Source organism: Sinohyriopsis cumingii, chromosome 16, assembly GCF_028554795.1.
Source record: "Sinohyriopsis cumingii isolate HCF-2022 chromosome 16, ASM2855479v2, whole genome shotgun sequence".
NCBI lineage: Eukaryota > Metazoa > Mollusca > Bivalvia > Unionida > Unionidae > Sinohyriopsis > Sinohyriopsis cumingii.
In genome coordinates this window covers 71851253-71874934 of record NC_142976.1, presented here as the reverse complement: position 1 = coordinate 71874934, position 23682 = coordinate 71851253, and the positions used below count along the sequence as shown (strand labels likewise).

At 35.3% G+C, this 23682-nt stretch overlaps 1 protein-coding gene across 1 annotated transcript in view; it reads right to left on the bottom strand.

Moving 5' to 3' along the window:
- The window catches only part of LOC149780758 (uncharacterized), a 219820-nt gene that overhangs the window by 113087 nt on the left and 83051 nt on the right, over window positions 1–23682 (bottom strand). The window lies entirely within an intron of this gene.

The following is a 23682-nucleotide window of genomic DNA, read 5'->3' as shown; positions in this document are numbered from 1 at the left end:
GACGTTTAAGTTACTGTGCACCAAGGTCCATGTATGGACCATTTCTCTCAGCCTGTGACAATGTCAGTCTCACAGTCAGTACCAAAAAGACTGAGGACCAACCTACATCAGGAAGGCCTTATGTAGAGCCCACCATCACAGTAAATGGCCAAATCCTCATGGCAGTGGACAAGTTCACATATCTTTGCAGCACGATGTGACATGCAGTCCACATCGATGATAAAACCATCAACAGAACTGCTCAAGTGTGACTTTGGCATACTATGTGCAAATGTGTATGAGCACAGAGGGATCAGTCTGCAAAAAAAATCTTAAAGTCTACAAAGCCACTACGCTGCCAACCCTGCTGTATGTATGCAAAACCTGGACAGTGTAAAGATACCATCTCAAGAAGCTTACTCATTTTCACACAGGCTGCCTGAGGACTGTGTGTGTGTGAAATAGTCTTTCTATGTACCTTTAAAAAAATTCTCATCCACAATGAAGCTACTGACTTTGAATGGAGGAGAATTGCAGAGGCAATGCAAGCTGTTGAAATCTCAAAAACGTCCTCGTTTGTTAGAGCAAACCCAAGAAGCATCTCCTGACAAAAGTGTCTCAGTTCAAAGTACAAAGTGGCTTGATCACAAAAACCAAACCAGTTAGTGATGTCATGGCCATCTTCAAAGTCAATGGATAAACAACAAACAAACATAAGAGTCCATCCATTAAATTTCAGCAAGGAAGAGGTTCTTTTATAAAACATAAAGAGTCCATCCATTAAATTTCAGCAAGGAAGAGGTTCTTTTATAAAACATAAAGAGTCCATCCATTAAATTTCAGCAAGGAAGAGGTTCTTTTATAAAACATAGAGTCCATCCATTAAATTTCAGCAAGGAAGAGGTTCTTTTATAAAACATAAAGAGTCCATCCATTAAATTTCAGCAAGTAAGAGGTTCTTTTTTAAAACAAATATTTCCTGCCATTAAATAGCTTGCAAAAACTATATTCTTTCTCCGATTTAAGGAAAAAAATCCATTATATTGGTTGAAAAAACAAAATTTTATGTAAAAGAAGAAAAATGATCCCAACTCAAAAGAAATTCCCAGACACCACCCCTTCCCCTTTAAAAACAACCATGGAATTTGCTGTGGTAGTTTCCTGGGCCTTTCTTTTAGGACAAAAATTATATCCACTGAAAATAAAATCACAGTGAGTAAATTGACAAGTCCCTTGATCATAAAGACATTCCACTGGGTGAGAAAAAAAATCCTGGAAAACACAGTAAGCTGTTTATTCTTTTAAAACTAGCTTGTGGCTAAATTGGATCCAAGATTAGCGTCATTTCCATTTAGAGCCAACTAGACATCATAAGAAGTCTTCTGGCAAAAATCACTTGTCAATACAATCATCCATTCATGGTGCCAATATTTAATTTTACATCAGCACCATTTCCATTTAGGACTATCTAAAAATCATAAAAAGTATTTTGGTGAAAATCCTTTCTTGATATGGCCTTTCATTCTGGAGGAGAAGCAGTTGAAGATTTTCAAAATGTCAGGTCAGTATAATTTTAATTTAGGACCAACTATTCACAAGATGCCTTCTGGTGATAAACCCACCTCAATATGACTTTCTGTTTAGGAGGAGTAAAGATAAAAGGATTTTCAATATGGCTGCCAGGATGGCCCTATTGGCACCACTTTCAATGAACCAGACATCATAGTAGATCTTTTGGTGAAAAGCATAGGTCAATATGATCATCCATCTAGGGGGAGAAGTGATAAGCTTTAAGACAGCCACAATGGAAGCCATACTGGGTATCAGAATGGCACCGTTTTTATTTACGGTTGACCAGACATCATAGGTCATTTAGTGGCAACCCTGTGTAAGTACCTCCATCCACTCAGTAGTGACAACAAGATTTTCAATATGGCCACCACGGCAGACATTAGTTATCAGATCAACACTACTTTCATTTAGGATTAACCAGGAATCATAAGAGGTGTTTTTGTGGATACCACATATCAATACAAACATCTATTTAGGAGTAGCAGTGACATAAAGACTTCAAAATGACTTTCATGGTTGCCATATTGAATGTCCAAGGGGCACCCATTTCATTTATGACTATTCAGACCTTTGGATGAATGTGTCTATAATGTTTGGTGGCAATCCTCCAAGTAGTTTACAAGGAATAGGAATATTTTCAGGCTTTGGGGATCCACAAAAATTCCTGATAACTTTATTTTCATGCAAATATGAATAAGATATTTTCAGACGATATGGTGTCAATAAAACTGACATCTAGTTACTGAAGCCTCATGAGCTTTCCCCAAGAAATGTCTGTGGTTGAATTCCTTCTTTAATCATACATTATATAGATAGTTTGTCACAACCCATGCACGAATGAGTTCTAGATTTCTTTTCAAATCTTTCATTAGCTAAGTGGTCAGAACTTACTGCATTCACATTCACTGGGGAAAATGTATACAGGATAACAAAATTTCAATGTTTAACACATTAACCCCTAGCGAAGAGTTAACGTGGCAGGAGGTAGTAGCCTAATGTCGAGCTCTGTAGCATCATGGTCATGCATGATACACTAAAGTGGGTGGTATTATAGAAAGGTAGACAGCTGTAGCTCATCAATGATACCAAATAATCTGGAATATCTAGTTGCACTACAAAATACTGAGGGAAAAACCTCATTTTTTGGACCCAATTCCCCCCGTGGTCGGAATCTGAGTTTGTGTCCAGATTTGAGACTTTTTGGTCTCAGATCTAAGGCAAACTGGTATGAACTGCAAACAGACAGATGAACCTTTGCAAAAAGTAGGATAAGATAAATATAATGGCTCAGTTTAGCAACAAATGTTTTTTTTTAAAAATCCAACTTTTGCCATTCTGCTCATGCACGAGCCAAATAGCCAATGAAAAACGATGTTTCTAACACAACTAGGCAGTATGTTATTGAAAGATCACCTGGGATTTGGTGTTTTCGGATCAATTCAGAAATAGCTTTCAAAATATGTTTCCTACTCGCAATTCAGGTGAAAACGACAAAAACCTCCAGGGGTTCATGTGTTAAAAAGTAACATCTGAAACATTAAAATATCAATGTCTATAATGTATCATATGAGATGTTTAAATCTCATTGTTTAAAATGTATCATGAGGCATAAATCTCAATGCTTACAAGGTGTAGGTCAGTTGGATACTATCATAAAGTAGGATGACCAGAAGACAGTTTAAAAAAAACAGTAATTTATTCCATAGTTAGCAATTACTGTAATCAAAACTGAGAGATGTTGGCTTAAAATATACATGTATCAAAATCACATGAACACAGTACTTTGAACACAATCGTCATCAACAGATCTGTAGTGTTCTGTTGGTGACATCATCAAGTCTGAGCAGCTGAATCAGTTTCTTCCACATCAAGCTGACAGGTTTTGTGACTCATTTCAGAAATAACTTCATTGAATGCAAAGCAAGGGATATAAAAGGCTTTAAAATTCCATTAGTCATAGGTCAGCTTGCCAGGTCAAGATATTACAACCCTGACTGAAACAAAACAAGTGTAGTGAATGTAATTATTTTTAATCCAAGGGTGGGCCATGTTAGAGCCCTTGTCTGTTGGTTCTGAGGCAATCCCATGCTGTCTCTTGCTAATGAGGGTGAAATGACCAGGTGCATTAATGCCATTGAGCCTGAAATCCAATGCCATGGCAGCCATCTTAACAGGGTCATGTTTGTGCACTCATATAAAGAAAAACAAAATCCTGAATAAAGACTGCTGTGATATCTCAAAGAAAGAGGAAGAATCCTTTCAGAAGTTTTAGCTATCTGAATCTAGCTCACTAAGACTGATTTCTCACCTAATAATAAATTGGTTCTAGCCAAAGGTTTCCCAATTGGTGTTTTTCAATATTTATAGTGAACTGAATGACATGCTGTGCATTAAGATAAAAATAACCATGATTCATCATTCTACAAGTACAACCTGTAAAATGCTCAAATGACCTGAACATAAATAAAAATAAAGATTATTTTGCTTACTTCTGTGCAGATTCTTAACTTGTTAATGCCTGATAAAAGTTCATCCGAATTATATGGTTTGTATCCATGCATATTAAAGAAATCTCAGGAGAAATATCTCACAGAATGTGACAAAACCTGTGCATATTTAACCATATTTCAGTCTGATGCCTGTAAAATGTCAATGAAATTTTAAACTCAAATGTCTTAACCCTACTGGTTGTTGTTGTTGTTGTGGGGTTTAATGCCATTTTTCATCACATGATAGGCTATGCATGGCAGCCAGTATTAATGGTGGAGGAAGAACCTGGGAAAGCCCCGGGAAGAACCACCGACCCATGAGAAGCTACTGGCAAGCTTTCTCACATACCCCCATTGGTCAAATCCTAGACTCGAACCCTTAACCCTACTGGAACATTTTATGAATTGGAATCCCTAAATTTCCATCTCACTGTTGACCTGTATGATAAAATTTTATACCCGTTTCTTCTTTGCCCCTTTATTTGGTTTCTTTTGTATGAGACTTCCCCTTTTATTTGGTTTCTTTTGTACAAGATATTTAGGCAGTCCAATATTTTTGCCAGTTATGAACTGTTTGTTTCTACTATCTGATGTCATGACAGCCATTTTTGATCTTAAGAGCTCTGATTCTTATAGTCGTGGAGAATCTATCATTCTGATCTCCATTTTATTTCACCCATATGCTTGGTACACAAGACATTTAATGCATAAAATGTTTGGTCCTTCAAATGGCTTTTTATGCTTGTCAGATTTTTTCTAATCATGGCATGTTTGATTTCCATTGTCAAAGTAAACAAAATTTATTCAAAAGAGTTAAACAAAATTTCAATGATTTTGCACTATGAGTGTAAGCCATCAAAAGAAGTCATGCATATGTGCACATGCAGCGACACTTCTTTTAATTACTGTTTACAGTACACCAGGGACAACATACTGACAAATCCAGCAGAGATTAGGTGGCTGTTTCCTTACACAAATTTATTTAACTAAAATTACTATTTTGAAATACAGTGGTACCTCACTGTAAAGCTTCTCGATATACTGCTGCCCCTCAGCACATGTACCTGGTCATGGATCTCATGTAAATTAATTTTCTTTAACTATTACTGCCTTAATTACTGCATTTGATTTCAGTTCTTGGCAAACGAAAACCAGTTATAATATGGCATTGTTTCATTTAATGGCTTATTTTTATGTATTATTTGGACAGACTTGTTGGAACAGACCTCAGTATAAGATTCCTCATTTATGATGTAGGAAATCTGTATGGCTCCCATCAACAGCATTATATTGAGGGAGCAGTCTACTGAGGACAGTACTCAATGTGTTTTGAAAAATACCAAGTCATTCATGTGGATGTGTATAATACACATGTACATGATATCAGAGAAGAAGAAAAAAACAACTAAGTTTTTATTTATTAATGCTAAGATGTTGCTTTCTATCAAATACTCGAATGGCATAAAACATGTTTAAACAGTAAAAATGCCACAGGAGCATTGACAGCCAACCTGCAAAACAACTGTGTTGATAACATAGTCTAATCACTGATCAGTTTAGTTCTATACAGGGTTATCTCCCCTGCATTAATAAATAACCAGGTACTTGAGAATTAAGTAGCTGTGAAGAACTCTGTACACAGTTCATGCAAAACAAACCATAAAAACTCTAAGATCTGACAGGCATCAGCCACTAGATCATAGAGCCCATAGTTCCCCAGCACAAAGCATACACAGGATGAAAAAATACCTTGAATCAATTCCACAGCAACCAGTCTAACCAAACACACAAATTTCAGTTAATAGATGGCCCATTTGGAGCAGCATACAAAGTGAGAGAGAATGCAATGCTTTATTCTAATGGGGGAAAAACTACAAGAGAATCATACAGGCAAGTATAAACTGTCATTCATCAATCATCAATGAAGAATCTGACAAATCGCAGACACCCATTAAACAAAATGGAAATGACAAAAAATTAAAAGTTTGTGCATGTCTATGATCTGTAAAAACTTTTAATATTGTGATAGAACACCAAGGAATGGTCCCCTCAAATCAGTGGCGTCGCTAGGGGGGTGCGGACCGCACCGGGTGACACCATCTCAGAGGGGTGACACCAAAATGAAAAACTGCAAATTTTACAGAGCACACACTGCTCGGTCTAGTCGGATTTCATAAGCGGATAACCAATCATAGTTAAATACATGACTAGCTGGCACAGCAGTGGTGTCGCTAGGGGGATGCAGGGGGTGCGGACTGCACCGGGTGACACCATCAGAGAGGGTGACACCAAAATGACATTACTAAGGATTCTGTACAGTCTGTTACGGAAGGAGGACCATGGGGGTGACACCATGAGCTACCGCACTGGGTGACACCAACCCGAGTGATGCCACTGCCTCAAATACAACTCCTCAAACTTAATATTGTGATAGAACACCAAGGAATGGAGTGGTCCCCTCAAATACAGCTCCTCAAAACAAGCAAGACTGTAGGTCAACATCCATGTGCAACCATATGATGGATCTACTGATGATGGCAGTAACTTTGATCTCTGAAGCAGAACATATCTAATAACAAGGTTAACAAAAGCGAAACCATTCGGATGAAAACATTATGGGATGGCATGCCCTTCTATATTTCCTCAAACAGGTCACTATTGGATTCATACTCAAAGTTAACTGACTGCATAACATTATTTCAATAATCAGTGTAAAAGCACTGATCAAGGTAATGACACTACTAATTAGCATAGTATATCCTGCTTCTAAAAGCAAATATAAAGCAGGAAACACATTTTGTCCATACAGTGACATTAGTATTAATTTTCTTGACTAGCTTTTGATAGCAATACCCATGGTTCCCATGCTTTTCTAAAGATAAATTTCCAGGTCATTTCCAGAGTTTTTCCAGGATGAAATTACTTTTTTCAAGGTTCACATATGACCATTACTGAATGGAATTAAAGAACATTTTAGATTATAAAACATGCATTTTCTAAATTTAAAGATGTTTCTCTTTCAAGGGTCTCCAAAAACATCAAAAGTCAGAAAAGATGATCACGTACATATCCAACAAAATGTACCATACGAAACAAGTTTGATTATTTAATATTCCTATAAATTAGCACATAAAGCCATTTCAGTGTACAGAACAAAAATTCTAACTTAATTTTGCTGCATTATGTTGCTAAGTGGGAACAACATAATGAACATAAATTATGTTTTGTTTCCTTTCAAGCCTTTAATTCTAAAGAATTCTATAGCAATATATATATATATATATATGCATCTCATAGAAAGTAACATTTCCTATTAAAGTATAATAAAAACAATAAACACATATTAAACACAAATAATTAGAATCTTGTCTTATAACGAAAAGAGTTTAACCCTGAATTTATCTGTGCCAATAAAATCCCAAACATGATTTTTCAAACAACCAGATCTCTTTTAAAGTTGATCTGGTTAAAATACCATCATTTAAAACACATTTTCAAAAGGGTTGATTTAAATTTTGACAAAAGACCTTCAAAATGATGTACTGTTGTATAAACAATTACTGAATTTTCTGTAAAATCAACTTGTCTTGTAATTCGTGAAACCAGTCCCCAAGCCCTGTACTGATACAGGGGCCCGTATCGTTTTTTAATATATAATGCAGGGGACGACAATTTCTCATTTCAGCTCTGAGATTCAACAATTTGGACTAAAAATATGGCTCAAAACAAATAGCAATCCATTTTCCAATCGGAGTTTTCTCCAAATATTAGCACCCCATTTTTCATATTTGGACATTTAGGTTGGGATGTGGGGTCAATGCAACTGCATATTGAAAATTTGAAATTTGCCGCCACCGTGCGGTAGTGACTTATGGTAATCGCTTACCAGATGGCCTAAAAAATTTAAACTTACGTTATATCGACTCAAACCTGAATGAAATCAATACGAAAATGTAGATGAAACCTGACCCATTACTCGCCATCTGCATTACTAGTCACATTACTATACAAATCTCAAACAATGACATCGGAAGTCCAATGGTAACATGATATCAACAACTAACTCCTTTATAATGTTGTTGTAGAGAAATTCAATTATATTAAAATAAAGTCAGATATTTTTTGTAATAACCATCAATCTGGCCAGTCTGATTTATCAAGCAGAGAGCACATGTCAACATGATAGCCACGTGATACAACAAAACTCCAGAAGTTGTTCTTGGAATATACAAATATGGAGAATTTAGTGTTCTTTCGTTTTTGCATTTTTATCACATCCAGTATAAGACTTTCATTTAATATTTTTTTATTTTTGTCTCTACAACATTTGAAAATGTTGGTTGTTAGATTTGAGCACTCATGCGACTAGCAATGCAAATTGCAAGTACCAGGTCACATTTCATCAACGATGTAGTTTTATCTTCTCTTTCAGCAGATTAAAGACATAACAATTTTAATACTGACAATTTCTGAGAAAATTCATATCGACTGCATGCCTGTATGACTCAATCTAACAATATTTAAATTTGCTAGCCATCCGGTAAGAGGTTACACTTTGCCACCACCATGTTGGCCTCATGTGATGCTAGACTGGTTTTCATATCTTCCATGTAAGGAATGATACAGATATCGAGCTGACCTGAAAATAAAAGTCTATTAGATGAATCTAATCCACTGGTGTTTGGATTGACTCTGCATATATGTTTATTGCAAGCAACCAAATGATCCATACTGCACCCTCCGAATATTCTGGTTAGAACTCGATAAATTTAACACACAATCAGTTTAGTTACTACTCAATTACGTGGTTGTTCAATATTTGCAAAATTCAAGGACTTTTTACAGTGGGGAAAAAATGATCATTTCTCCTGACTTTTTTTCTGATTTCCCGGTAGCGTGGGAACCCTGGATACCAAAACCTTTGCTTTTGCATGTAATATAGTGTGTGTGTGTGTGTTTACCTTATTTTTATGCACATTTTAAGATAGCAAAATATAATTACTTTTTTTATACCCAACCACTTTGTAACAAAGATGTTATTGGAAGTTCCTAGAACAATGTGCCGTTAAGGAAAAATAAATAATTTTTTCTAACTTTATTTATAGTTTAATGAATGAAAAATAAATATTGCTCACTGATTTTTGTTTTTCTGACACACATTCCTCCACTTGCTCAAGCACAACTCCAAAAAGAACAGACCCAGATCTATACAGCACCAGAAAATTCACAATAATTCTGTTTAACTGCACTTATGATTTCAGTGATCAGCTGGTGGACCTTCATCTGATGACTTGTTCTGTCTATGCATGAATTGGTTAACTTGGAAGCAAACAGAATAAAACATAGATCTACCATCACAACAGAGTGCCAGCAAATCCACATTAATGATATGACTTGTCGTTATGATTTCAGTGAACATAAACCTTCATACATCAACTCATTATGTGAAGGCAGATTTGGCTCTATGCCGTTTGTAGTTGGATGCACTCTGTAACACCCAGACCGAGCTCAGTGAAACAGTTTTCATACACTACAAAAAACGCAGAAGTAGTGGAGAAACTGACATTAAATAAATTAACTTTGATCTAAAACAGATATACTTTGTACGGGCAATTTAACTGACCCTTGTGCTAACCAGAATTGAAGATGAAAAGCAGGACTGCAGAGATGCAAAACATGTACATTGCCCCTTTAAATTTTAATAGCATCATATTTTGCTCATTTTCAAAAATATATATGTTTATTAGTACTTAAAGTGATGAGCATGTCTCTGACAAGAATTTTTAAGACTTAAATGTCTTCACAGTTTCACCATTGTTAGTTTGGTTTAATATATTGTTCTTATCAACCATGGCTGGAATACCAAAAATCCACAAAAATTGGTATTGATATGCATTACAATTTTCTTATTGTCACAGGGATAAAACATGTCTTAACCCCACAAGGAATTGTCTCTGCATACATATTGGTATAAAACCAACAGCCTTCTGATTAACTGTTCTCCTGCCCCCCATCATGTGGAAGTTACAATGAATAAACATGTATCTCAGTCCTGTCTGCACATTTACAACAGCTGCAACAGGTCTGGTTGTAAAATAAATTTCACAAAACGTGTACTGAGGATAGTCCTATTCAAACCCATACAGAAAATGGCTGTGTAGAAGAAACATAAATTACAGGATTTCTCACTGGTGACAGTTAGAAAAAAAAACCAACTGGAATTTTAAGCAGTTCAAGGAAACAGTTTTGGAATATATCGTGCATAAAGTAACCAGTTATCTGGACAACCAATGATCTAGACAAAATTCTAGTCCCAATGAGTCCAGATAATTGATATTTTACTGTAGCTCTTTAACTTTCATATTATTTTTGACTACTGAATACATCTTTGGGCATGACAGCCACCTTTATTTGCATGTACCATTAAGAATAAAAGGATGTGCAAGAGCAGACACTTATAAGCCAATGACCCTTCAAGGAAAGAAGTCGAAATGGAAAGATAATAACGCAATGTTAATTATATCTTGAAATAGAGGTCGTAGTGGCCTGGTTTTCATGCATGATACATATTAATCTTAACAAGGACCTACCATATAATTTTAATGGCAAATGGTTGAAAAGGTATTGAATTAAATAGCTGAGAAATGCTTTTGAAGCAACAAAGAATAAGCCCCAAAGAGTAGAGATCACAATAACCCAGTTTTCAAGCCACCTTCAGTCAAACAAGCCCCCACTCTACTAGTCGATAAATCAACCAGCAGACCTGTACTAATATACTCATGGACTGTTTCTCTGTCTAATCTTACTGATTTATTACACTGCAAAATTGTTGACAACACATTAATGTACATTTCTGACACTTACTGGTATTTATTGTGGCTCAAGTCATGTTGGTCATGAGGTCATCTAGGCAATACATGTATGTACAAAATATTTTTGGATCCAATCATATGCTTCCATTTAGAACTTCATGATTAAATATGTCTGTTCCATCAGATACTCATTCGAAATCTTTCTCTGCTTCACCTTCTCTAGCCAAAGTTCCAATAATCCTATCTACACCTTGGCGGATCAAACAGCCATATTGGAGCCTTGTCCTAGCAACATTTATTGGATTTCAAGTGTTGCCTCCCTAAGTATATAATAGTGTGATGCATTGTACATCATTGTATATCTCCCAGAAACAGTGGTTACAATTGACCTAAAAAGGATACTCTGTAAGTTTAACACTGAAAGTATGACTATGTACCAGAGGGAAGCCATTACAGGTGTATTTAAGTGAAAGGCAATTGTACAGATATGGACCGACACTGGAAAATTGCTTATTTATCAGACCGTTCAAGTTGTGTGCTCCCCTTGCCTTGATCACATAGGAACAGTGTTCAAATCTGAACACCTTAATTTTGATTGGATGCGTTGGCTTACTGCCTCATCCAATGAAATTCACAGATCTGAAGCACAGAAAAATCTGCTCGATATGCCAAGGTGCAGATAGAGCTATTGGAACCTTGGCTAGTGAAGATGTGGCTGCTTTGGTCATGTGACATGACTTGAGTTTCCCTAGATTTTGTTATGTGACTTGAGTGAAGCAAAAAAGCAAGAATCTATACCCAACAAGTAAGAATATTTTGAATTAATAGTGGATTTCTTTTCGTTTATTAAATGCATAATTAGAGATAACAAAAACAAAATTATTTTTATATTTAAAATGGTAGGTAATTACAAAATCCAGGGATACAAAAGTCAGTCACATAAACACATGATGAATGCAACCAAACTTTCAACATCTGTAACTTTGAGGTAAATCCTTTACATCACATCTTGTTGTATTTACCAAACATTAGGATTAGAAGAGAATTTGTGAATGAACCAAACTATTCTGTTTCATTTGAATCTTCTCAATCATACAATTAAATGTAATTCACTCACAGAAATAGTCATGTTAGTCAAAAAAATTGTTCTTTTGCAGATAAATTTCTGGCACAGGAAATGTATGATGTTTCTGTAAATTTTACACTTGTATACATCTAAGGCCTATTTTTGTTTCACAGAAATAGTTGAGGATGTTTCAACTGACACTTTCAAATGAGAAAATGAGCAGAAGTTGCATCTGATTGGTTGCTGCATCTGATGGAACAGCCATATGCAGCCATAACAACTGATGGAACAGCCATATGTAGCCATAACACCCGAGTTGTCAAAAACACAGAAATATCTTGTACATATAACCGAAAGCACCCTTCATCTAAACATAACAGCAATGAGAAATATTATCAACTGACTAAAATGTAAAAAGATGAGTTGCAGACAGTCCTGTCTGCACCAACTGCATGATTTAATGGGTATGTTAGAACAGACTTCAAACCGGTAAAGGCTGATTTATTGGACTACCAATGTACTAGTTTAGTGACAGCAAGTTTACACATAATCTACAGCCAGGACAGAGAGGACCCTTATATTCATGGATGACAGATGCATAATGGGAATTCCTATATACTCTCGTCCTCTTGAAGGTGGGGTATCAACCACCTTCCCTTAAATGTTCAGAAGAAAAATCTACAATACCTAGTCCCATTACATAAACCATGCACAAAATAAAATAATAAAAAACACTGGATGATAATTTTGGCAAATATACAACAAAGAGTAAGTGTGTGTGTGTGTGTGTGCGCTATATATATATCAAATGAATGTACATGTCAAATGTCATTTGATGAAAGATCACTTTTGTACAGGATATAACCTTACTGTAAAAGAACAAACTGTCCAACTGTCCAGCAGAGTTAACCCAGCTGATTCACCCCCATCTCTCACCAGATGGCAAGATTACATGAGCAAAGCTTCTAATATAGGGAAATGAAAGCTTCTCAGTATACCTATGGACAAGTATGAGAATTTTCCATTCCCTGAAGATTTTCAAAAGTTAATGAGATTAATGCAATGATTAAAACAGCATAGTTTATAAATCTTTCACTATTTTTACTGTTATCTTCAAATCAATGATGAAACCATTGCTGTAAAACACATGACCTTGACCCATTGGTCAAAAATGGTGGGTGATCATGTTGCAAAATGAACTGCCTTAGCTTCATAATGTTTGATCCCAAGCATGAAAATAAAAACTTTCAAGGGTTTCAAGAAATATAAGCCACTGAAAACAAAAACCTTAACACAAATTTTACATCACTTTGACTTTCATCCCAAGGTAAAAGGTACTAGAGAGCAAGTCCTGGAATGATCTGTATTGGCTTCATAATGATTCCCACCAATTATAATGAGAATCTATCATGGGGTTTAGGAAATGTATGCAAATAAAATCTTTAACCCAAATCCAAACTGCTGATGCTAATGCTGCCAACATAAAAGTGATTGGTGTGTCTTAAATCTCACTAATGTGGGCTTAACAAAAATTATTTTATCGGACTGCATTAATTTTCCACTAGCTTAAGTGGCTGTAAAATGTGGAGTTCTAGCTGATATTGACATGAAGGATAAACAAGTATATTCTAAGTCCTAATACAGATCACACCAGTATGTGTATATTATTTTGACTTATTAATGCTAGCTTTGTAAGGATTTTATGTAGCATATTTCAGAAAGGATATCCACATCACAACCAAGAAAAACAACATGCATTACATTATAGACAGCATACTGGTACAATAAAATGATGGCCACGTGGTTATCAGCGTCTAATTAGCTACCGGTAATGAAAACTAATTTTGTAAAGAATAAGAAGACCTAAAAAACAAAATGTCTCCTTAAATTAATCTAGAAATAAGCCCTTGCCTAGACACTGATACAATAAATACACTTAAGAGTACATAAAATCTGCATCAGCATTTCCATTAGATATAAAATCAGCAATTTTACACGCCACACAGACAGAATCAAAGCTGACTAGAACAATGGTCTTTACCCATAATAGTAAGTGGCCATGCAGCAAGTTTTACTGTATCTCACTGTCTTCTTCAATCTTCTCTATGCAACAGTATTATTAACATCATGAATACTTGTCTGGTCCAAATACCACTCAGCCTCTATACTAAACTAAGAAATGTACACAATATGAGAACATAGCATACTGTACATAGATTATGCCTTTTACTCTGAGGAGATGAAGATTCATCCAGTTCAACTCGACTTTATCCTAAATATATCTCATTTACCATCTTATTCTAATTAAAGCTTCAGGTCCTATACAGTGTTTATGTGAACAGTTTTTTATATACGCTGCATTTGCTTGAGTGCACATTTGTGTCTGTGTGTGGGTTGTTCATATTATTATTACCTTCAATTGTATATGTACATAATAGTGGGCCTCAAGGCAGATTAGTTCTCATTTGTAACTATTCAGTAACTCACTGAAAAAAGGTCTTTATTATTATTATTATTATCATTATTATTATTATTAAATTCACCAACACATCTTTCGATGATCTGAGTTCTGATTTTTAATTGGTCAATTTAAGCAAGATTTAAAAATCTCAGCCAATCAGATTGCTGGAGTCTATATTTAAGGTAAAAAGAGAATCTAGTTCTCTTGGTGAAATCCAGGTCTGGCTAAATGAACCTTAATATATGACAGTGAAAAAATATATATTTTGAGTACATACAACTGCCATATTTCATTTCACACACCCCTATTTCTGTAAATTGGTAATTGTATCATCTACTTACTCTTTGGTATAAACTAAACAAAAGTCACCATTCAATCATTGACCAAGTAATTGACCCTGAATTTATCCTTATAACTCCTTGTAATTTTGATAGCTAATACATTCATAAACCTAAGCTGTATTTTCATTATATATATATATATATATATATATATATATATATATATATATATATATATATATATATATATATATATCTGTATCTTTTAACATAGCAATATGCTGCAGTCATGGACTGAATCTTTCCTTGCATGTAAAAACTGTGCCAATAAACTGTGCAACTTGAATTGAGGCAAAATGCACACACTGTCACATATACCACCATGTTGGTCCAATTCTGTGTATTGGGTAATTTTGTGCAACGATACGACATTCCTGTAAACATCTGATCATGTGTTGCTTTTGGACGAAAATCCAATTTGTATAAAGAAAGAACAATATTCCTTTAATTATGGAAAGTGATATTTATAAAGTGTGTAAAATTAACCCACATTTCTACCTTAACTGCATATGAAAATGTGATTTCTAAATGTCAACATGAAGACCCACTCCATTACCTTCTTGAACTTTTAACCCAGAAAATCCTATTTACTACATATCTTTGAGAATCATAAAATAAATACATTATATAAAAGATTGAAATGGATACCTTAAAACAATACTGCATTTTAATCCAAGTGTCCAATTTTGCAAGAAGCTGTCCCACATGCACAAAATCGTCCTCTATCCAAAATGTGAAATGAACCTGCTACTAGAACGGGATTCTCAAGAAATTCCCTGGTGTACAGTCTGTTTCTAAATTCTTAAGTAATTTTTTTTCCCCATAAATGAGACACTGTAAACACATTACATCCTTATCACTGTTGGTTCTCTTCAACATACTAGCTTTTTTTATATATATGTAAATGTTTAACTTTACTAATTTTTTTTCACTATCAGTTTAGTTTGCTTAATATCTCTTGCTATTTATTCAGTGGCATCACTAGGGTTGGTGTCACCTAGTGCAGCAACTCATGGTGTCCCCCTGCCATGGACCTCCTTCCTGCACAGAAATTCAAATTTTTTATAGACAGTCATTTTGGTGTCACCCCTCTGATGGTGTCACCCGGTGCAGTCCGCACCCCCCTAGTTAAGCCACTGCATTTATCGGCATTGAATTTTGTAACAGCTACAAACCTGACCTAATTACTCAATTGAAATGCTGACAGAAACAGTCCAAAGTAATATATTTCATTTCCAGAGCCCGATTAATAAACATTACATCTTTTCAATAGGTCGAATTCAGTATGTGATTTGCTTCAATATTCGTTATGGAAACCTTAGGTGCGCAGAAATGCCAGACTCAATGTACATGTATATCTATCAAATTTGACAAATCTCTCAAGAATTATTTTATGGAGACCAAGTCACAAAGGGGTGGTTTAAAGTCTTACCTCTGACATGATAATTGGGGTACAGTTTATTCTTGTTCATCAACTTCTAACAATAACAATTTACTTAATGCCATAATAGAAACAAAGTACAGCAGGTCATTTAAAATGTTGTCCATTTCTTTGACATCTGGATAAATATTACAGTTTTAATAGGAAATGGATTGTGTAGACTAATGAACACTGATTTACATGAAAAAGCTTTTAAAGTTGTAATCAAGATAGATGGGAGAGGTTGCACTGCTTGGCACAGACGCTTGCCCCATCCCAGTCATTTATGTCAAATCATGCAATAAACAAATGATTTTAAATGCTGATTATTGTTAAGCATGAAATGTTGACAATATGAAAACCAACAGTATCTAAAGTAAAATGCTGATTTTCCATACTAATAGGCTTTTTGCTAGCCAAAGATCAATAATCCACTTTCTATCAGTGACCCTGGGCATACATAGCTTGCCGGATGGTGGATTAAACAAATACCCTTTGTCAATGCAAGACACGTTGCTCTCTGAAGCAACCAATGTCAAATGAACAAGGAAGGAGCTCAAGATTTGATATGTTATGCAGTTTCATTGATGTCACAAGTTTGTATGAAAAGAAAAACTTTAAAATGCAGTAAATGCCATCTATGGAGTGGTGTACATTCCAGAAATGGAAAAAGTGGGTTGGAAAGAACGGTCTCTTAGAAGAAGAAAAAAATGGGTTGCAAATATGCTTAACTCATTAACCACTGGCACGCGTTTACATGGCAGGAGGTAGTAGCCTACTGCCAAGCTCTGTAGCATCAAGGTCATGCATGATACACTAAAGTGAGTGGTATAATAGAAAGGTAGACAGATGTATCTCTACAATGATACCAAATAATCTGGATGTTTTAGTTGCACAACAAAATACAGAGGGAAAAACTTAATTTTTTGGACCAGTTTTTTTTAAAAGACTTTATGGCCTCAGATCTAAGGCAGGCTGGTCTGAACTGTACACAGACAGGTGAACCTTTGCAAAAAGTAGGATAAGATGGGCCTTTGGAACAAAGAATGGTCTTCATACGCAAATGATGGGTCCGTTAAGGTAAAAAAACACCAAAAAAAACCACTCCAGCTTTTACCTTTCTGCTCATGCATGAGCAAAACTAACCAATGAAAAATGATGTTTCTGATACGACTAGGCATTAGGCTAATGGAAAATCTGTTGGAAAATGATGTATTAGGATGTATTCAGAAATAGCCTCCAGAATGTGTTTCCTAATCCCGTTTGAAGCGAAAATGACAAAAACCTCCAAGGGGTTAATGAGTTAACTGAGCTTTGCTTATTCAAAAAATTCAAACATACATCAATATCAGAGGCACTAATGTGGCCTGCATGTATAATTTTTGCAAAGAAACAAGTCAACTTTCCAGAATTAGATGTACTGAAGCAGTTGTTATGGAGTCAGGCTACATCATGATTTTCTACTGTCCACTAAAATCACTGTAAATTGTACAGGCCAAGGTTAAGAAGGAAACTGTAGCAAACTGTGCTAAGTCAGACTCAACAGCAATCGATTCAAAGTAAATAATGCTGGAATATTGCTTGCAGAAATTAATACATCCATAACCCAGTGTCTCAAACCTTTCCTACTGGATTTAATTCCCCATTCTCAAGTAACCATTCCCCTCTATAAAGAATTTAATCTGGATATTTGAATCTACATCTGTTTCCCCCTTGGGTAATAAATACAGAAATGCAGCAGTGTTTTCAGTGAAAGTTTCATCAATAATCATGGATCAAGCGTTCCAGGCTGGTGCCCATCAGTAAGACATTTCTGTCAGCCAATAAAATGTATTGTCTTATGCTTCTTTGACAATGAACACACTATTCAGTTACCTTGGGATCTTCTCAGTTCGGTCTAGAATGAACTATAACTATCTTTGAACCTTATTATCTTGGGTAACAAGCAATCTGATTGGATCATTCAGCTGCAGCCAATCAAATAACAGGGTGGTAGTCATAATTCTGGCTAGTGAGATATGCCAAAGATCAATGTAGTATAAAGTCCATTGACAACCCATGGCTAGTAAAGACGGACTAACAGGGACACACGGACTTTGTCTTGATAATAGATTTTCTGGATAACCAAGAAGTTTACAAGAATAAACAAGTATACATGGAATATTCAGTCAACATTGTGAGGTCAATTTTATTTCTGAGATTTTCGTTTGTGGATTTCATAGTTACTACAAACCACAAATTGAAAGACCTCATAAACAAAGGACAATGTGAAGTAGGATCCCTTCTGTAATCCACGAATTACTGCCACCACAGTGAGAAAGTGCTGAATATAGTTCAACATTCCAGATAAGCCATATCTGGATAATCAATACTTTACGGTAACTTAATAGTTTGATTGCTGACTAATGCTGAGGAACTATAGTACATTTCTGGGATGATATATGTATTTGCAATAAAGAAATCAACCGGCATAGTCTTTCAAAATTACTATTAAGGTAGTGATCACAAATCCTTATGACACTTGATGGCATCAAATATTAATACTCTGGACTTCACAGATTCACCGAGATATTACTAATTAATGAATTAACTTTTTGCAATCAACTATGCCACACTCCAAATGAAATGACCATACTGGACTTTTGCTGGTGTAAGATCCACTGGGCTTTAATAAAGTGACATGCTGATGTAGTATAGGGTTGTTTAGAAAGCTATAAATACTGGATGATGTAATTTACCCACAAAGCATTGCGTCATTAGCCATATTGTTTTCAGACAATCATTTGATACAGCATTCAGTAAACCTTATTGCTGTTTTCATCCAAGTGGTAACTTTTGTGTGCTATTCAAGAGGGTCTTTTAAATAACTGTTTTGAAACAATGTTGTTATGGAAATTGGGCTGACCATTCCTGCAATGTTTTACTCTGCCAAAATATATGAGGATAAATAATACTAATAATAATAGTTGCTGTTGTTTTTATGATTTGATCTTTATATGTTTCAGTTGTAAATCTTTGGAAGTGAATTACAAGAATAAAGTACATTTTAATAATAAAAAAACATTCCAAATTCAATCTTAAATGCCCACACCTACTAGGAAAATGTGATTTTCACAGTAATAAATGTTGTCCACATGAGAGCATAAGCTACTCTATCATTCAATTGCAATTATGTTAAAAAATGATACAAAGACTCATGGGTCTAGACTCATTAAAAAAATAACATAATTTCACATATCCTTTTATACCAAGCACAATTAAAAAAAAATATGATTAAACCATAATATGTTGGCTGAAATTCATCTGTTGTTTGCGGGTGGGAGGAATCCAGTGGGTGCATAAGGCATTTCATAACCTGGATGTTTTGTACCCAGCATTTGTACACATGTATTTTCCATTAACATTAGCTGAATTTAGAAAAGAATTCTAATGTTTGTAAGTATGTATGTATTATTATTATTATATAAATGAACAAGTAGTCAAATTTTAAAGTTGTTCAAAGAACAATAAAATATTACAATCAGACAAATATATAATGAGTCTAAAATGGATCCTTAAATAACATGTAAGTAACAAAGTGCATTTAACACATTAACCCCTGGTGACGAGTTTACGTGGCAGGAGGTAGTTGCCTACTGCCGAGCTCTATAGCATCAAGGTCATGTATGATACACTAAAATGGGTGGTATTATAGAAAGGTAGACAGATGTAGCTCTACAATGATACCAAATAATATGGAAGTTCTAGCTGCACTACAAAATACAGAGGGATAAACCTTATTTTTTGGACCCTGATTTTTTTCTACCCAAAATTTGCCTGTGGTTGGAATAAAAAAAGCAACAAAAAAATCCAACTTTTACCCTTCTGCTCATGCGCGAGCCAAATAACCAATGAAAAACAATGTTTCTAACACAACTAGGCAGAATGTTATTGGAAGATCACCTGGAACTTGATGTTTTAGGATGTATTCAGAAATAGCTTTCAAAATGTGTTTCCTACTAGAATTTCAGACGAAAACGACAAAAACCTCCAGGGGTTAATGGGTTTAATAATAGGTTTAATAATAAGGTCAAAAAGATGTATAAATAGAATGGAACATCCTTGTGTATAACTTGTTAGGCAGCGAGAAAAGTATTTACAAAGCAATCAATTAGATTAATTACTACTTCATCATATTTGTTAAAAGTTAATTTGCTTTTTCTCTAAGTACCATATTTTATAATTTAAATATTGATACTGGCACACCATATTATCATCATGTTTTTCAGAAACTGAAGCTACATTCTATTTTTAGAAATGAGGTAGTGGCTTGTGATGTCACACAAGGGCCACTACTAAACAACTCTATTTTGTCTGACTATAAAACTCTCATCAATTTCCAACATTTGGTCAACCATTTTCTAAATATCAGACCCTCAGGTTTAAGAGTGTGCATTTTTTATTTTTAATGTAGCTTTAACAATTTTTCAGTCATATTCCTAAGAAGTCTGCAGTGTGACAGTTTATAGCGATGTCTAGCAATGGGGCATCATGCCGCAGACATGTAGCAGAGCAGCAGGGTGGGGGGGCGAATCCTACCAAATTTAGAAGGTTCCAACTGTCGAAATAAACCCTCCAAAAAAAAGGTTTCAACCGGAAATAACGTCGACTATGTTTCAAGAGGAACCCTTGGAGAGATAAGCCTACTTGGGAGGTCCTCCTGAGTTAGTCCAAATACGGTTTCTAGTTGAAAAACTCATTAATGGCACTTCAATTAAAAAAAATGAACCAATTCGTTGTCGTCGCCCTCCCTACTGCTATTAATTAAAAGATTTTATCAAGACCAACTCGATACCGTGTTCTAGGATCGTGTAAGTTTATTGTTATAAACCCCTGTGGGGTTATTTAAGCACGACTAAAGAAATTTTTTAATTTATTTATGTCCAAATCGCCGCTACACCAGGTCTGATGAATATTTCGTAACGTGTGAGTATCAACTCCGTTAAAGACAGTAAGAATATTACAGTTATCTCTGATCACTTTAGGAATTTGTGTATACCACTGAGTTACATAAATTATATCTGTGTTTTTGTGTCTATCTCTGGAAAATATTCTGGCAGGATTTGATTGTTTATCCAACATTATGTCATCATAAACAACTAAATTGTTAATTGACCCATCAGTATCATCAATACTTGGCGCTTCATTGATGTCAGTTATAAATTCAACAACATCATCCCTGCTTAACGATTTTGCGCTTTCATTATAATCTTTAACACTTCATAACATCGTTGATCGTCTACAGATGGTGCTACCAAATACAACTTATCCCATTTCATCCACTTCATTATTAAATTCAGTGACAATTGCGTCTTACCACTTCCAGATGGACCAATAATAATCATACAAACAGAATTTTGTAGCGCTGCATGATGCTTAACTGGTTCTCATCATTTTGTAGCAGAAGTCAGTGATCTCCATTAAAATAATAGAAAATAAATATGGATTTATATTGTGTAAAATGCAGGGCACGCACATCGACAAGCGATCTAACAACCATTACAACAAAAAATAATAGATCTGCGGTTATGGGCAAGTGTGAGCGATGCGGTACAAAGAAATTTAATTTCCACTAGCAAGTCAGGTGAAAAACCAAAACCAAAGTCAAAACCAAAATCAAAGTCAAAGCCAAAGTTAAGTAAAAAAAAAAGCAACACGGAGGTGATATTGCAGCAAAATTAGGAAAACTACCCGGGACTCCGTGGGCTAAATAAACAGGAGAAAAACATCTTCCAGGATATAGTTACTGTGGTCCAGGAACCCAACTTGATATCAGACCTGATGACCAGAATCAACCAAAATCAGGTGAGTATCCGATAAAGGCTATTGATAAGGCATGTCATGCGCATGATGTAGCTTATAAAAGTAAAGATCTGCAGCATAGACATCTCGCAGATGTGAAATTAATTCACGCGTTAAATTCCATCACTGATAAATCTCTCAAGGAAAAATTAGCTACTTGGTTAATAAAATCCGCAATGAAAGGTAAATTAGCGTTAGGTGCTGGTAATTAATTATAAATGGAGTCGATTTATTATTCCCTAAAAGGATATTGGAAGGGTAGCGCAGCAATTAGTAAACTCCCTGAAGCAGCAAAAGTTACACGCGATACTGCTAAAAATTGGTTATCCAAACAGGCAATATGGCAAATTTACCAACCACCACCTAAACAAATGCACTTTGCACATTTCAATGTTAGTGTTCCTAATGAAGTTCATCAGGCTGATATATTATTTCTGCCACATGATGCCATTAAAATCCGAAGACCTCAAATAACATATAAATATGCGTTAACTGTAGTTGATGTTGCAAGTAGATACAAAGATGCGGAACCGTTAACGACAAAAACAGCATCTGAAGTAGCCAATGCTTTGAACGAATTTATCAACGAGGACCTCTACAATGTCCACATCTTTTACAAGTTGATCCTGGCAAAGAATTTCAGGGTGTAGTATCATCGCTGATGAAGCAACATAATGTCAACATCAGATGAGGACATACTGAAATTCACCATGATCAGGCAATTGTTGAACGATTTAGTCGAACACTTGCTGAGCGGTTATTTGGATATCAATACGCGAAGGAATTCATTCAGGACAAGAGATCACGCGAATGGGTCGCAAGATTACCAAATGTGATAGCTGCATTAAATAATGAAATTACTCGAACAACTAATATGAAACCTATTAACGCAATTACCAAAAAACATATACCACAACGACATGATTTTTCAGCACAACCAATACTGGATGATGTCACTGTGAGATATTTATATGAACCAGGTGAACTTGAAGGTGGTAAAAAAAGAGCGACTGATCCTATCTGGAGTATTACCACACACAAGATATCTAACATAACTAGATCTACTGGTAGACCAGCAATCTACAGGCTGGATTCAACTGCTCCTCAACGTGGATTCACACGTGAACAATTACAAGTAATTCCCAAGGACACACAATTACCACCCAAATCACTTAACTAGCACCACGACTTAGATTACACTCAAGACAGGTCTGCATCACATTTTTGCGTGTATGACCAAGACAATTATCTTTTCTATCTACAGTGAATTGTCTTGGATTATTACTCGAATACTGCCACAACATTATACAATTACAGCTCGCACAGTGATTATTCTGCTGTTGTTTCAGTATCATGATAAATTCAACATCAAGGTCAAATTCTCGATTATTTTTTTGGTCACTTTGTTTGTAACTGGCTAATTTTTTTCTTATTATATCGCTGTTGTTTTCATTATTAATTTCATTAGCCATTGACTCATCCAAGACAATTCTCCACAGCTGAGATATTTTTCTGACTCTGGACACAGCCAAGTAAACTAAGTTTGACCACTCGATACGATCATCAATAATCCAAACAACTGAATCAGAGATAGTCAGTCCTTGAGATGAATGTATCGTCATTGCGTATCCTAGCGTCCATGGGGATTTATCGGCGCGCAATGCATCTTCAACAACATTGATATCAACTGCGACAATATCA